General features: G+C 42.4%; 1 protein-coding gene across 1 annotated transcript in view; it reads right to left on the reverse strand.

The window, feature by feature from the left end:
* LOC135547169 (coiled-coil domain-containing protein 148-like) overlaps window positions 1-15,461 on the reverse strand; it is a 50,339-nt gene that overhangs the window by 9,368 nt on the left and 25,510 nt on the right. The gene's annotated exons all lie outside the window — the stretch shown is intronic.

Below are 15,461 nucleotides of genomic sequence, written 5' to 3' on the forward strand. Positions count from 1 at the left end.
CAGCGGGTGTCCCACTAACAGACTTTATGTTCCGCAATCGGCCCGCTCTCGAGTACTACAATGGGGACACTCCTCTGAATTAACTGAGAATCCAGGGGTTAATCGGACCACTGGAGTTCCTGAGGCAGAAATTCTGGTGGCCCAACATGATTGAGGACGTGAGCAAGTCGTCACGACAGCGACCAGCTGGGATGCTCCAACTAGTCGGCCCTGGTCCCACCTGTCTTTGTGAGTCGGTGAGTCTCTCCTCTGGGTTCCACCCACAGTCGAATGGGCAAACGGAGCGGGCCAACCAGGAGCTGGAGAAGTTCCGCTCTTTTGTCTCCACCCAGGCCAACAACTGGAGCAAGTTCCTCGCCTGGGCAGAGTATGCTCCCAACACACTGCCGAACTCGCCGTTCAATTGTCAGTTCTCCCCCCCCGATCAAGAGGCGGACGTGCGGGGGTGCCATCAGCCGAGGCATTCATTCGACGATGTCGCCGCACCTGGATCAGAGTGCGATCACTCTTACTCCGCTCATCTGCCCGAAACCAACACCAGGCAAACTGTCAACGAAGGCCTCTTTGGCTCATACCAACCGGGTCAACGAGTGTGGCTGTCCCCTCATGATCTTCCCTCAAAGGTGGACTCGCGGGCCTCCCAGGTGGCGCAGTGGCCCCCTGGGCCAGTCTCTCGACTCAAGCTGGTGAGGACCACTCCCTTCTCTCCCCTCACACCTGCCCCTCTGCCCCCTCGACGTGTCTGGTTGACAGAAAGATCACATTGCGTCAGTGGATAGCTGGGTGTTCGCAGAGTTTTGCTTGTGCAACAGAGTGGGTTAGCCATCGTCTCTCCCTCTCCTATTGAAAAAGCTACAGTCCCGGTTGATATCTTATCGATTATATATTTTTCAAACAACCTGAGGATTGATTATAAAACACCTTTTGACATGTTTCTGTGCACATTACGGATACTATTTGGAATTTTCGTCTGCGATGTCGTGACTGCTCGAGCCTGTGGATTTCTGAACATAACGCGCTAAACAAATGGAGGTATTTTGGATATAAAAATAATCTTTATGGAACAAAAGGAACATTTATTGTGTAACTGGAGTGCAAACATCCGAAGATCAAAGGTAAACGATTTAATTTATTGCTTTTCTGACTTTCGTGACCAATCTACTTGGCTGCTAGCGTTTGTAATATTTTGTCTACTGAGAGAGATGTTCTTACATAAACGCTTGTTATGCTTTCGCCTAAAAGCTGTATTGAAATCAGACATACTAGGTGAATTAAAAAACAAGCTAAACTGTGTTTTGCTATATTGCACTTGTGATTTAATGAAAATTCAATATTTTTAGTAATTTAATTTGAATTTGGCACGCTGCAATTCAGGGGATGTTGATGAAAATGATCCCGCGAACAGGATGGGTGCGTCAAGAAGGTAACAACACTCAGGAGTGTCCTATTTACGCATAATGACTTCCCTGTTAAAAGATGTGTGTTTTCTGTTGTCCTTTGCTGAAGCTTGAATTATGTGCCCTGTGCGTTTGTGTCCTGAGTGAGTTTGAGACTTAGTGTTTGTTGTTTTTCAAGTGTTACTGTGATCCTTCCATGTCTGTTTCTCAGTAATGTATTATGTTTGTCCTTAACCACTGATTCCTTGTCTGTTCCCTTCTCTGCACCTGGGTCCAACCTCACCGTGTCACAAAGTCCGTCCTCCTAAAGCTCCCCTCACCAGCCTCCACTGATACATGAGTACTGGACCAAACTCTCATATGAAACTCTTAGAATATTAAGTAAAGTAAGCGTTGTCCAAGCCAAAACGGCCAATAGAGCAGGAGCCTATTTCCTGTTTCTGTAGCTTGATGTAGTACTGGTACACCCCCTGGAAAGGACACTATACTGTCACAGAATATTATGAATATTATGCTGTTATTAATTACTGAGTAAGACAAAGAATTAGATATTCAAGGATTGCTGCACATTACTGTAAGTTCCTGTAAGAGCCAGAGTGCATAGATTGAACCAACATGGAACCAACGTTGAACCAACATGGAATAGACATTGTTTTTACATCTGTGCCCACTGAGTATGGGCCCTGGTCAAAGTAGGGAGCGCTAATAGCATTTCAATCCGTGACGTCACTCACTCTGAGACCTTGAAGTAGTTGTTCCCCTTGCACGAGGCTTCGAGGGTGGCTGTTGTCGATGTGTGCAGAGGGTCCCTGGTTCGAGCACAGGTAGGGGTTTGAGGAGAGGGACGGAAGTTTAAACTGTTACATTGGTGCAATGATCCGGATCACTGCTTGCTGTGGAAAAGGAGGAGGTCAAAAGGGGGGTGAGTGTAAACGATGCGAAATTTCGAGCTAGTTAGCAGTGGTGCGCGCTAATAGCATTTCAATCGGTGACGTCACTTGCTCTGAGACCTTGAAGTAGTTGTTCCCATTGCTCTGCAAGGGCCGCGGCTTTTGTGGAGCGATGGGTAACGATGCTTTGAGGGTGGCTGTTGTCAATGTGTGCAGAGGGTCCCTGGTTCAAGCCCAGGTAGGGGCGAGGAGACAGACGGAAACTAAACTGTTACATATAGGTAATAGAGTGCCATTTGGGACGCACCCTCCAAATGTGGGTGCGGATGTGAAAAATCACACCAGAGAAAAGCTAGGTATTTAAAACATACACACAATTGCACCATCAATCAAGCTAGATAAGATAGGCGGGTGCTTAATGTTGGGAACTGGAGAGATGTGAGCAGTGCAAACAGCGTGTGTGTGTGTGTTTGTGCAAGTGCCTGTGCCTCTTTGTGTTTATTATGTCCTCTCCTATATTTGAGTATGTAAATATTAAAAACCAAACAGCACAGCGAAGTGGCCATCATAGCTACCTTAAACCAATCTTACTTCATATTCCCCAAGCTCCCGAGAAAAAACAAAAAACCATGCCACAACAGTGGCTGAACTGATTGGGTATGTCTTGCTTGTTTATTGCTGGTTAGAGAATGCATCTTCGAGGGCGCAAGAGGAATAAAACACTCATTACATACAGTCTACAGCAATTCATCACTACAATCTAATTTTCTGTGCCTCGCTGCCAAGTACAAACGTACTTTTTGTACATGGCAGCCTTAAAAAATGAAGACTAAATCTAGAAATGTCAGAATGATAAAAGCACAGCGGCCTTTTACATCTGCAAAACCTGCCTTCCCCAAAGTGTTTGTTTATATAATTTTAACATAGCTCAGAGTTTTGCCTCTGAGCACTCACTGACAGACTAACCAATGAGAGATCTGCCATTTTCAGGTCTTGCCATAGATTTTCAAGTAGATTTAAGTCCAAACTGTAACTCGCCCACTCAGGAACATTCACTGTCTTCTTGGTAAGACACTCCAGTGTAGATTTGGCCATGTGTTCTAGGGTATTGTCCTCCTGAAAGGTGAATTCCTCTCCCAGCGTCTGGTAGAAAGCATACTGAACCAGGTTTTCCTGATTTGACTGTCAAATTCCATTTCTTTTTTATCCTGAGGTAAGGGTATACAAGGGTATTTGGGTTCAAGTATCCATGGCAATGTCCTTACAAGTGATGGTCTTAAAATGGGGGCCAGAGCAATGTACTTTAATAACTTAACCTTTCACGGCTAGGCGTTCCGCTAGCAGAACGTTTCGACAACATCCAGTGAAAATGCAGAGTGCGAAATTCAAAATAAATTAGAAATATTTAACTTTCATACAATCACAAGTGCAATACACCAAAATACAGCTTAACTTCTTGTTAATCTAGCCACCATGTCAGATTTCAAAAAGGCTTTACGGCAAAAGCCAGGACAGCACCCCATCAAACAAACACATGACAATCATAATTCAACCCGCCAGGCGCAACACAAAACTCAGAAATAACGATATAATTCATGCCTTACCTTTTGAAGAGCTTCTTTTGTTGGCACTCCAATATGTTCTATAAACATCACAAATGGTCCTTTTGTTCGATTAATTTTGTCGTTATCTCCAAAAAGTCAATTTATTTGGCGCGTTTGATTCAGTTAAACATCGGTTCCAACTCGCCCGACATGACTACCATTTATCTAATAAGTTACCTGTAATCTTGCTCCAAACATTTCAAACAACTTTCGTAATCCAACTTTAGGTATTTTTAAACGTAAATAATCGATAAAATTTAAGACGGAATAGACTGTGTTCAATTGCGTCTAAAATTAAAGTGCGAGTTTCAGGTCGCGCGCCCCAATGATGATAATGATAACATTATTTCAACTTCAGCTAATAAATGTGTTTCTGAGCGAGATTCCGCCTTTCTTGGAAATCTGAAAGATTTAGCAATTAACTAAACTCTAGTCTGTCGTGTAGTAGGCTCAGTAACACAAGGGCACGATGGGTATAATTAAGGGTAAGTTAACTCAGCAAGCTTAGCACTCCATCACAGCAGACATCATCAGCACATGCATACTCTTCTTTACACTAACTGGAATCCAGTTCGCATTGTACATCCATTCTTCTATCAGAATAGGTCAATTAAAATACCTGTAGTGCAGCAGAACACGACATTGTCATCCATTCCATATTCATCTCATAGAAATTTGCCAACTGATTCTCTATGCACCAACATGTCTTTCAAATAAAGATAGGTATATTGATGCTACTCTACAGCTGTGGAATCTGTAATGCAATAGAAAACATCTGTAGATAATAATTGATATAATATCTGTCCCCCCTCCCAATGTCAATACTTTAGGGCCACCTTTTGCAGTAATTACAGCTGTAAGTCTCGAGGTATGACTCTATAAGCTTGGCACATCTTGCCACAGGGATTTTTGCCCATTCTTCAAGGCAAAACTGCTCCAGCTCCTTCAAGTTGGATGGGTTCCGCTGGTGTTCAGCAATCTTTAAGTCATACCACAAATTCTCAATTGGATTGAGGTCTGGCCTTTGACTAGGCCATTCCAAGACATGTAAATGTCTTAAACCACTCAAAAAACCACTCAAATGTTGCTTTAGCAATATGCTTAGGGACATTGTCCTGCTGGAAGGTGAACCTCCGTCCCAGTCTCAAATCTCTGGAAGACTGAATCAGGTTTCTCTCAAGAATTTCCCTGTATTTAGCGCCGTCCATCATTCCTTCAATTTTGACCAGTTTCCCAGTCCCTGCCGATGGAAAAACATCCCCACAGCATGATGCTGCCATGATGCTGCTGGTGTTCTCGGGGTGATAAGAGGTGTTGTGTATGCGCCAGACATAGCGTTTTCCTTGATGGCCAAAAAGCTATACTTTAGTATCATCTGACCAGAGAACCTTCTTCCATATGTTTGGGGAGTCTCCCACATGCCTTTTGGCAAACACCAAATGTGTTTGCTTAATTTTTTCTTTAAGCAATAGCTTTTTTCTGGCCACTCTTCCGTAAAGCCCAGCTCTGTGGAGTGTACGGCTTAAAGTGGTTCTATGGACAGATACTCCAATCTCTGCTATGGAGCTTTGTAGCTCCTTCAGGGTTCTCTTTGGTCTCTTTGATGCCTCTCTGATTAATGCCCTCCTTGCATGGTCTGTGAGTTTTGGTGGGCGGCCCTCTCTTGGCAGGTTTGTTGTGGTACTATTGTCTTTCCATTTTTTTTTATAATGGATTTAATGGTGCTCTGTGGGATGTTCAAAGTTTCAGATATTTTTTTATAACCCAACCCTGATCTGTACTTCACAACTTTGTCTCTGACCTGTTTAGAGAGCTCCTTGGTTGCCATGGTGCCGCTTGCTTGGTGGTGCCCCTTGCTTAGTGTTGTTGCAGACTCTGGGGACTTTCAGAACAGGTGTGTATATATACTGAGATTATGTGACAGATCATGTGACACTTAGATTGCACACAGGTGGACTTTATTTAACTAATTCTGTCACTTCTGAAGATAATTGGTAGCACCAGATCTTATTTTGGGGCTTCATAGCAAAGGGGTTGAATACATATGTACACACCACTTTTCAGTTTTTTATTTTTTAGAATTTTTTGAAGCATGTTATTTTTTCCCTTTCACTTCAACAATTTAGACTATTTTGTGTATGTTCATTACATGAAATAAAAATAAAAATAAATTTAAATTACAGGTTGTAATCCAACAAAATAGGAAAAACCCTAAGGGGGATGAATACTTTTGCAAGACACTGTATTTGGTTTTCCCCACTCCCAGAGGAAGTAAGCTCAGCCTAGTTGCCTCCTCCATGCAGCCATCTGTGCTGCCTGAACCACAGGGCAGCTAGGCTAACACACCAGGGCCTGGCGTTGCACAATACACTTGCCTGGCCAGGGGGAAGACATCAGGGATCAATTTGGCCAAAAAAACATTTACTCTGGGGCTCCTCCTACTGCACATCATGATAACTCACAGGCGAGTTGCTCAGTGGGTTATCAGTATCACTATACAGCCCACAGTGATAAGCACACAGCCCAGCTCATAATGAGGCCAGCTCCACCACGAGGCCTCCCCCATCACCGCCAGGTCTCCTCCAGGCCTCATCCAGCACCGTCAGGCCTCATACAGCACCACTAAGTCCCTCCAGCACCACCAGGCCTCTAGCACCACCAGGTCTCCTCCAGCAGCACCAGGCCTACTCCAACAGGATAGCTGGACTGGTCTGTGTCTGCCACTTCCAGCACCAGTAGGCCTCCAGCATCACCAGGGCTCCAGCACCCCCATCAGGCCTCCTCCAGCACCACCAGGCCTCCTCCAGCACCACCATGCCTCACCTCCTCAGGCTTCAAGGTGATAGGGGTAGCAGGGTTAGGGTCAATTCCAATGCTTTATTTCAGTCATGAAGTGGAGAATTGATATGGAATTTAATTAGAATTTAAACAATCTTCAAGTTATGGAGTTGGAATTGAATTGGAATTAGACTGTTTGGACGTTTTGAATAGGAATTTAATTGTAATTGTAAAGACATTTCATCTTTGGAATTGAATTTAATTCAAATTCCATATTTTATATTTCCCAGTTAATGGAATTAATGCACATTGTATTGAATTGTATTGAATTGTATAGAATTGTTAGTTAGATTACTTGTTGGTTATTGCTGCTGTACCAAAGATTCAAAATAGTATGTAATGAAATAAGATGATGAAATTGCAGAAGTGGATTTCATCATGATGTATATAAATATTTTATTTATTTATTTAGAAGACCTACTGGAAACAGAGACACCAGTTGCAGAAACAACGCATTTGTATAAGGCTGACAGAATGGCAAGGGGAATCCATCTTGTGCTCTGGTCGTGTCAGGATGATAAAGACCATGAGCACTCAGGAGAGATTTGGTTGGAAGGAGACTTCCATTTGTGCTCTGACTCAACTCCAGCACAGAAATACAATAGGTGACTATAACAGAACTCATACGGTTGGGAAAGTCTCTGATTAACTTGGCAATATTTTGGATTGAATGCACAAAGATGCCTGCATTCTTTCTACCTCTGCACTGCGTAATTCCTTCTATTGTTATTATCAGAAATACAAGCTATTATCAGCACGAGTTCAGTTTGAGGAAAGGGTGAGTTAACTCATAAAAGCTCATAAATATATATAGCCTCTGGAGAAAAAAAAAAGTGAATGAGTAATTTGCTAATCTTAGAAAATATTAGCCCTTTCTGAGACTCACGTAGACAGCACATTTGATGATAAGGCAGTAGGACTACAAGGATATAACATCTATAGAAGAGACAGGAACGTCTACAGGGGAGGTGTTCAGAGCCATGTTCCTGTAAAGCTCAGAGAGGATCTTATGACAAATGAAGTAGACGTGTTGCAGGTTCACCTGCCTCATGTGAAGCCTCTTCTTTTAGGCTGCTGATATAAGTCACCAAGTGCAAACTGTCTGGAGAATATGTGTTTGATGTTAGACAAGGTCTCTGATGCTAAATGTGAAATGTGTTTTCTTGGTGACCTGAACATCCACTGGTTATCATTTAGTTGTCCTCTCAAGAGGAAGCTTCTTACTTTGACTAATGCCTGTAGCATGACCCAGTCTATCATTCAACCAACCAGAGTGTCAACCAATAGTGGTTGATCTGTGACACAACACATATAAGAGATCAGGACTCTTTGGTTGAAGATGCAATGGTTTATTTTATTTTAAGTATGTTAGTCTGATGTGTATAAGGAGGATAATCCAGACGCAGCACTTGGGAGTATTTGTAAAATTATTCTTGCCAATAGTTTTTTTGTGTGAACATTTTCATTTGACTTGTTGTAAAGGGCTACATGCACAAATCCATATAACTGAATAGTTAGCTCGCATCACAGAATGTAAAGAGGGAAACATATGGGGGAAAAGATGCAACTAGGGTTGCTTGTCAGTCTCTCAGCAAGGAGTTACACTCAGTGTCAGAATGGGTAATTAACAATAAACTGGCTTTAAATACTCATCTAAAACCATAAGCATTGTATTTGGTTCAAAGCATCCTCTAAGAACTAAACCTCCACTAGAGTTGTACATAAAGGGTGCGACCACTGAACAAGTTGAAGAAGCTGAACTCCTAGGAGTAACTGTAACGGTTTTCTTCTGGTGAAAGAGAAGTGGACCAAAACGCAGCGTGGTTAGGGTTAAACATCTTTAATCAAGACAAATACCGGGAAACCACTACAAATATACAAAACAATAAATGTGAAAACCAAAACAGTCCTGTGTGGTGAAACAGACACAGAAACAACCACTCACAAATCCCAACACAAAACAGGCTACCTAAATATGGTTCCCAATCAGAGACAATGACTAACACCTGCCTCTGATTGAGAACCATATTAGGCCAAACATAGAAATAGACAAAATAGAATGCCCACCCAGCTCACGTCCTGACCAACACTAAAACAAGGAAAACACACAAGAACGATGGGCAGAACGTGACAGTAACATTGGTGTGGTCAGTTATCATGGTGAAGTCATATTGACAGAAGTTATTGTGAAGTTGGGGAGAGGTACGTCTGTTACAAAAAAAAATATGTTCTGCGTTTTTGTACACAAGATCAACTGTATTAGTTGTTCAGGCTCTGAACTTGCCCCGTCTTGATTACTGTCAGGTGCAGCATAGAAAAACCTAGCAAAGCTGCAGCTGGCTTAAAACAAAGCAACACGCCTGGCCCTTAACTACACTCACAGAACTAACATCAACAACATGAATAATAGTCTTTCATGGTTGAGGTTTGAGGGGAAATTGACTACTTTCGCTTCTAGTCTTTTTAAGAAACATTTGTATGTTGAAAATGCCTAATCTATTTGCATACACTTCAAACAGACATACATCACCTACCAAACCAGACACGCCATTATGGATTTCTTCACTGTACACAAACCAAAAACAGATTTCAAGTGTCGCTCAGTCACAGTTACAGTTACAGTGCCTTCAGAAAGTATTCATACCCCTTGACTTATTTCACATTTTGTTACAACCTGAATTCTAAATGGAGTTTTTTCTTTCTCGACCATCCACACACAATAACCTATAATGACAACCTGAAAACGTGTTTTTGGAAATGTTTGCAAATGTATTGAAAATGAAATACAGAAATATGTAATTTACATAACTATTCACACTCCTGACTCAATACTTTGTAGAAGCACCGTTGCCAGCCATTACAGCAGTGAGTCTTTCTGGGTAAGTGCTGCAAAATCTGGACCCTTACAAATCAGCTGGGCTAGACAATCTGGACCCTCTCTTTCTAAAATTATCCGCCGCAATTGTTGCAACCCCTATTACTAGCCTGTTCAACCTCTCGTTCGTATCGTCTGAGATCCCTAAAGATTGGAAGGCTGCGGCGGTCATCCCCCTCTTCAAAGGGAGAGACACCCTAGACTCAAACTGTTACAGACCTATATCCATCCTACCCTGCCTTTCTAAAGTCTTCGAAAGCCAAGTTAACAAACAGATCACCGACCATTTCGAATCCCACCGTACCTTCTCCGCTATGAAATCTGGTTTCCGAACTAGTCACCTCAGCCACGCTCAAGGTCCTAAATGATATCATAACCGCCATCAATAAAAGACAATACTGTTCACCCGTATTCATTGACCTGGCCAAGGCTTTCGACTCTGTCAATCACTGCATTCTTATCGGGAGACTAAAAAGCCATGGTTTCTCAAATGACTGCCTCGCCTGGTTCACCAGCTACTTCTCAGAAAGTGTTCAGTGTGTCAAATCAGAGGGCCTGTTGTCCAGACCTCTGGCAGTCTCTATGGGGGTGCAACAAGGTTCAATTCTCAGGCCGACTCTTTTCTCTGTATACATCAATGATGTCGCTCTTGCAGCTGGTGATTCTCTGTTCCACCTCTACTCAGACGACACCATTCTGTATACATCTGGCCCTTCTTTGGACACTGTGTTAACACACCTCCAGATGAGCCTCTATGCCATACAACTCTCCTTCTGTGGCCTCCAACTGCTCTTAAATGCAAGTAAAACTACATAAATGCATGCTCTCTCAGAACTACTCTGGACAGTTCTGACTTAGAATACGTGGACAACTACAAATACCTAGGTTTCTGGATAGACTGTAAACTCTCCTTCAAGACTCACATTATGCATCTCCAATCCGAAATTAAATCTAGAATCGGCTTCCTATTTCACAACAAAGCATCCTTCACTCATGCTGCCAAACATACCCTTGTAAAACTGACTATCCTACCGATCCTTGATTTCAGCGACGTCATTTACAAAATAGACTCCAATACTCTACTCAGCAAATTGGATGCAGTCTATCACAGTGCCATCCGTTTTGTCACCAAAACCCCATACATACCCACCACTGCGACATGTATGCTCTCTCACTAACTTTAAGCATCAGCTGTCAGAGCAGCTTACAGATCATTGCAGCTATACATAGCACATCTGTAAATAGCCCACCCAACTATCTCATCCCCATATTTTTTGTTGCTCCTTTACAACCCAGTATCTCTACTTGCACATTCATCATCAGCTCATCTATCACTCCCGTGTTAATGCTAAATTGTAATTATTTTCCTAATATGGCCTATTTATTGCCTTACCTCCCTAATCTTACTTTATTTGCACACACTTTTCTATTGTGTTATTGACTGTACGTTTGTTTATTCCATGTGTAACTCTGTGTTTGTGTCACACTGCTTTGCTTTATCTTGACCAGGTCGCAGTTGTAAATAAGAACTTGTTCTCAACTGGCCTATCTGGTTAAATAAAGGTGAAATAAAAATAAATAAATAAAAAAGTCTCTAAGAAATGTCCAAACCTGGATTGTGCAAACATTACGCAGCTTTATTGAATAGTACCCACAAACACCAGTCTCAACGTCAACAGTTAAGAGGCGACTCCGGGATGCTGGCCTTCTAGGTAGAGTTCCTCTATCCAGTGTCTGTGTTCTTTTGCCCATCTTAATCGTTTATTTTTATTGGCCAGTCTGAGATATGGCTTTTTCCTTGCAACTCTGCCTAGAAGGCCAACATCCCGGAGTCGCCTCTTCACTGTTGATGTTGAGACTGGTGTTTTGAGGGTACTATTTAATGAAGCTGCCAGTTAAGGACTTCTGTTTCTCAATCTAGACACTCTAATGTACTTGTCCTCATTCTCAGATGTGCACCGGGGCCTCCGATTCCGCTTTCTATTCTGGTTAGAACCAGTTTGCTCTGTTTTGTGAAGGGAGTAGTACACAGCGTTGTACAAGATCTTCAGTTTCTTGGCAATTTCTCGCATGGAATAGCCTTCATTTCTCAAGAGTAGGCTGACTGAGTTTCAGAAGAAAGGCCTTTGTTTCTGGCCATTTTGAGCCTGTAATCGAACCCACAAATGCTGATGCTCCAGATACTGAACTAGTCTAAAGAAGGCCAGTTTCATTGCTTCTTTAATCAGAACAACAGTTTTCAACTGCGCTAACATAATTGCAAAAGGGTTTTCTAATGATCAATTAGCCTTTTAAAATGATAAACTTGGATTAGCTAACACACCGTGCCATTGGAACACAGGAGTGATGGTTGCCGATAATGGGTCTCTGTACGCCTATGCAGATATTCCATTACAAATCTGCCGCTTCCAGCTACAGTAGTCATTTACAACATTAACAATGTCTACACTTTATTTCTGATCAATTTGATGTTATTTTAACGGATAAATAATTTACTTTTCTTTAAAAAACAAGGACATTTCTAAGTGACTCCAAACGTTTAAATAGTAGCGTATATATACAGAATTCCACTTTTATGCTATGGTGTACTGCGTGTAGGCCAGTGACACAAAATCTCAATTGAATCCATTTTAAATTCAGGCTGTAACACAACAAAATGTGGAAAAGCCAAGGGGTGTGAATACTTTCTAAGGCACTGTATAGGGCATAGGTCTGTTATTTTCACGGTATGTGGGCAATTTCTCTATATGGGCCATTTGTGTAATTTAATGTATTGTGTTTAGGGATGTTTTAACTTGTTTTGATTTAATCGCTGTGACATGGTCATCTACTGTCACGTTCTGACCTTTATTTCCTTTGTTTTGTCATTATTTAGTATGGTCAGGGCGTGAGTTGGGGTGGGCAGTCTATGTTTGTTTTTCTATGATTTGGGTATTTCTATGTTTCGGCCTAGTATGGTTCTCAATCAGAGGCAGGTGTCATTAGTTGTCTTTGATTGAGAATCATACTTAGGTAGCCTGGGTTTCACTGTGTGTTTGTGGGTGATTGTTCCTGTCTCTGTGTTTGCACCAGATAGGGCTGTTTTGTTTTTTTCACATTTCTTGTTTTGTTAGTTTATTCATGTATAGTGTCTTTATTAAATTAAACATGAATAGAAACCACTCTGCATTTTGCTCCGCCTCTCCTTCAACTAAAGAAAACCGTTACATCTACAGTGCCTTCGGAAAGTATTCAGACCCCTTGACTTTTTCCACATTTTGTTACGTTACAGCCTTATTCTATAATGGATCAAATAAAACAAGGTCCTCAGTGATCTACACACAACACCCCATAATGACAAAACCAAAACTTTTTTTCCAGCAAATGTATAAAATAATTAAAACATAAGTATTCAGACCCTTTGCTATGAGTCTCAAAATTAAGCTCATGTGCATCCTGTTGCCATTGACCATCCTTGAGATGTTTCTACAACTTGTTTGGAGTCCACCTGTGGTAAATTCAATTGATTGGACATGATTTGGAAAGGCACACACATGTCTATATAAGGTCCCACAGTTCACAGTGCATGTCAGACCAGAAACCAAGCCATGAGATCGAAGGAATAGTCCGTAGAGCTCTGAGACAGGATTGTGTCAATGCAAAGGGGCGGCAGCGTAGCCTAGTGGTTAGAGCGTTGGACTAGTAACCAGAAGGTTGCAAGTTCAAACCCCCAAGCTGACAAGGTACAAATCTGTCGTTCTGCCCCTGAACAGGCAGTTAACCCACTGTTCCTAGGCCGTCATTGAAAATAAGAATTTGTTCTTAACTGACTTGCCTAGTAAAAAAAAGGGTACCAAAATATTTCTGCAGCATTGAAGGTCCCCAAGAACACAGTGGCCTCCATCATTCTTAAATGGAAGAAGTTTGGAACCACCAAGACTCTTCCTAGAGCTGGTTGCCCGGCCAAACTGAGCAATCAGGGGAGAAGGGCTTTGGCCAGGGAGGTGACCAAGAACCCGATGGTCACTCTGACAGAGCTCTAGAGTTCATCTGTGGAGACGGGAGACTTTTATTTTCTCCAGAAGGACAACCATCTCTGCAGCACTACCAATCAGGTAGAGTGGCCAGGCGGAAGACACTCCTCAGTAAAAGGCACATGACAGCCCACTTGGAGTTTGTCAAAAGGTACCTAAAGACTCTCAGACCATGAGAAACAAGATTCTCTGATCTGATGAAACCAAGATTGAACTCTTTGGCCTAAATGCCAAGCATCACATCTTGAGGAAACCTGGCACCATCCCTACGGTGAAGCATGGTGGTGGCATACATCATGCTGTGGGGATGTTTTTCAGCGGCAGGGACTGGGAGACTAGTCCGGATTGAGGTAAAGATGAAAGGAGTAAAGTACAAAAAAATAACGCAACTTGCTTTTTGAGCGAATCGAACAAACCCTCCAATACAGTTACAACATGTCGGCAAGACAAGGCTGTCCTTATTAGCTTGTTAGCGTTCACAGCCCATCACTAGTGGCATCCCGAACCGAGCATGAGAAGCTAGCTGGCAAGAGAAAATGTCAGTGAGTGAGAGTTGAGTAAAGTCTGGTGTACACTACACAATGTTAGCCCCGATTTGGCAGTCCCAGACAAGTTTTTGAGATCGGAGACAAAATCCCTTTGTCGTTGCCTACTCGGGGCATGTGGCCGTCACCGACGCTCGTTTAATGTGAGCGGGACAGAGACTCAATCTGAGGGCTACTGATTTCGTATTTGAGCAGTCCCAGATGTCCTGATATTTTAAAACATGTTTGATTTTGTCAAGTTTTGAGAACGGTGATCAGCAATAGCCAATGAGAGTTCTCCAGAGAAGGAGCGGTTGAGATGATGACGCTGTATCCCATCACCCAGAATGTCTACTCTCAAGCAGGAGCGATGACTACCAGTACGCGTTTGTAAAGCCAAAGTGTCAAATCGTTACAGCTCTGAAGTTCACAAGCAATGTTATTCAATTCAAAATATTGGCAAGGAATTTCAACTCTGTATGGCAAGCATGAATGTCTGACTGAAAACTTTTTTGAGCCTGCAAAAGCTATTTTATTTTTTATTTAACTAGGCAAGTCAGTTAAGAACAAATTCTTATTTACAATGACGGCCTACCATGACCAAACCCTAACGATGCTGGGCCAACTGTGCGCCACACTATGGGACTCCCAATCACGGCCTGGTTGTGATACAGCCTGGAATCGAACCAGGATCTGTAGTGACGCCTCTAGCACTGAGATGCAGTGCCTTAGACCGCTACGTCACTCAGGAGTCCAAACATTCTCATCACATCATTGTTTTCGCAAGACAGCGTGGTATCAATAATCCTCACGACCAAGTAAAGAATCTTGTGTTACTGTTCAGTGCCAGATCGTTAAGTGTGTGCACCACTACGTTGGCAAGACAAAAAACAACAACATGAAAAACAGTCTTGGCGATATTAGGATTTTGAAAGTCGTGTAGGCATTAGCTGCCTCCTTAGTGGAGGTCTTCTACACAGTCAGGCAAAGGTGTGTGTCCCAAATGGCACCCTATTCCCTAAGTAGTGCACTACTTTTGCTGCGGACTCTGGTCAAAATAGTGCACTATATAGACAATAGGATGCCAATTCAGACACAGGATGTAATTTAAGACATAGGATGCCATTTCAGACACAGGATGCCATTTCAGACATAGGAAGCCATTTCAGACACAGGATGCCAATTCAGACATAGGATGCCATTTCAGACATAGGATGCCATTTCAGAAACAGGATGTAATTTCAGACATAGGATGCCATTTCAGACATAGGGTGCCATTTCAGACATAGGATGCCATTTCAGACATAGGATGTCATTTCA

Source organism: Oncorhynchus masou, chromosome 10, assembly GCF_036934945.1.
Source record: "Oncorhynchus masou masou isolate Uvic2021 chromosome 10, UVic_Omas_1.1, whole genome shotgun sequence".
Classification (NCBI taxonomy): Eukaryota; Metazoa; Chordata; class Actinopteri; order Salmoniformes; family Salmonidae; genus Oncorhynchus; species Oncorhynchus masou.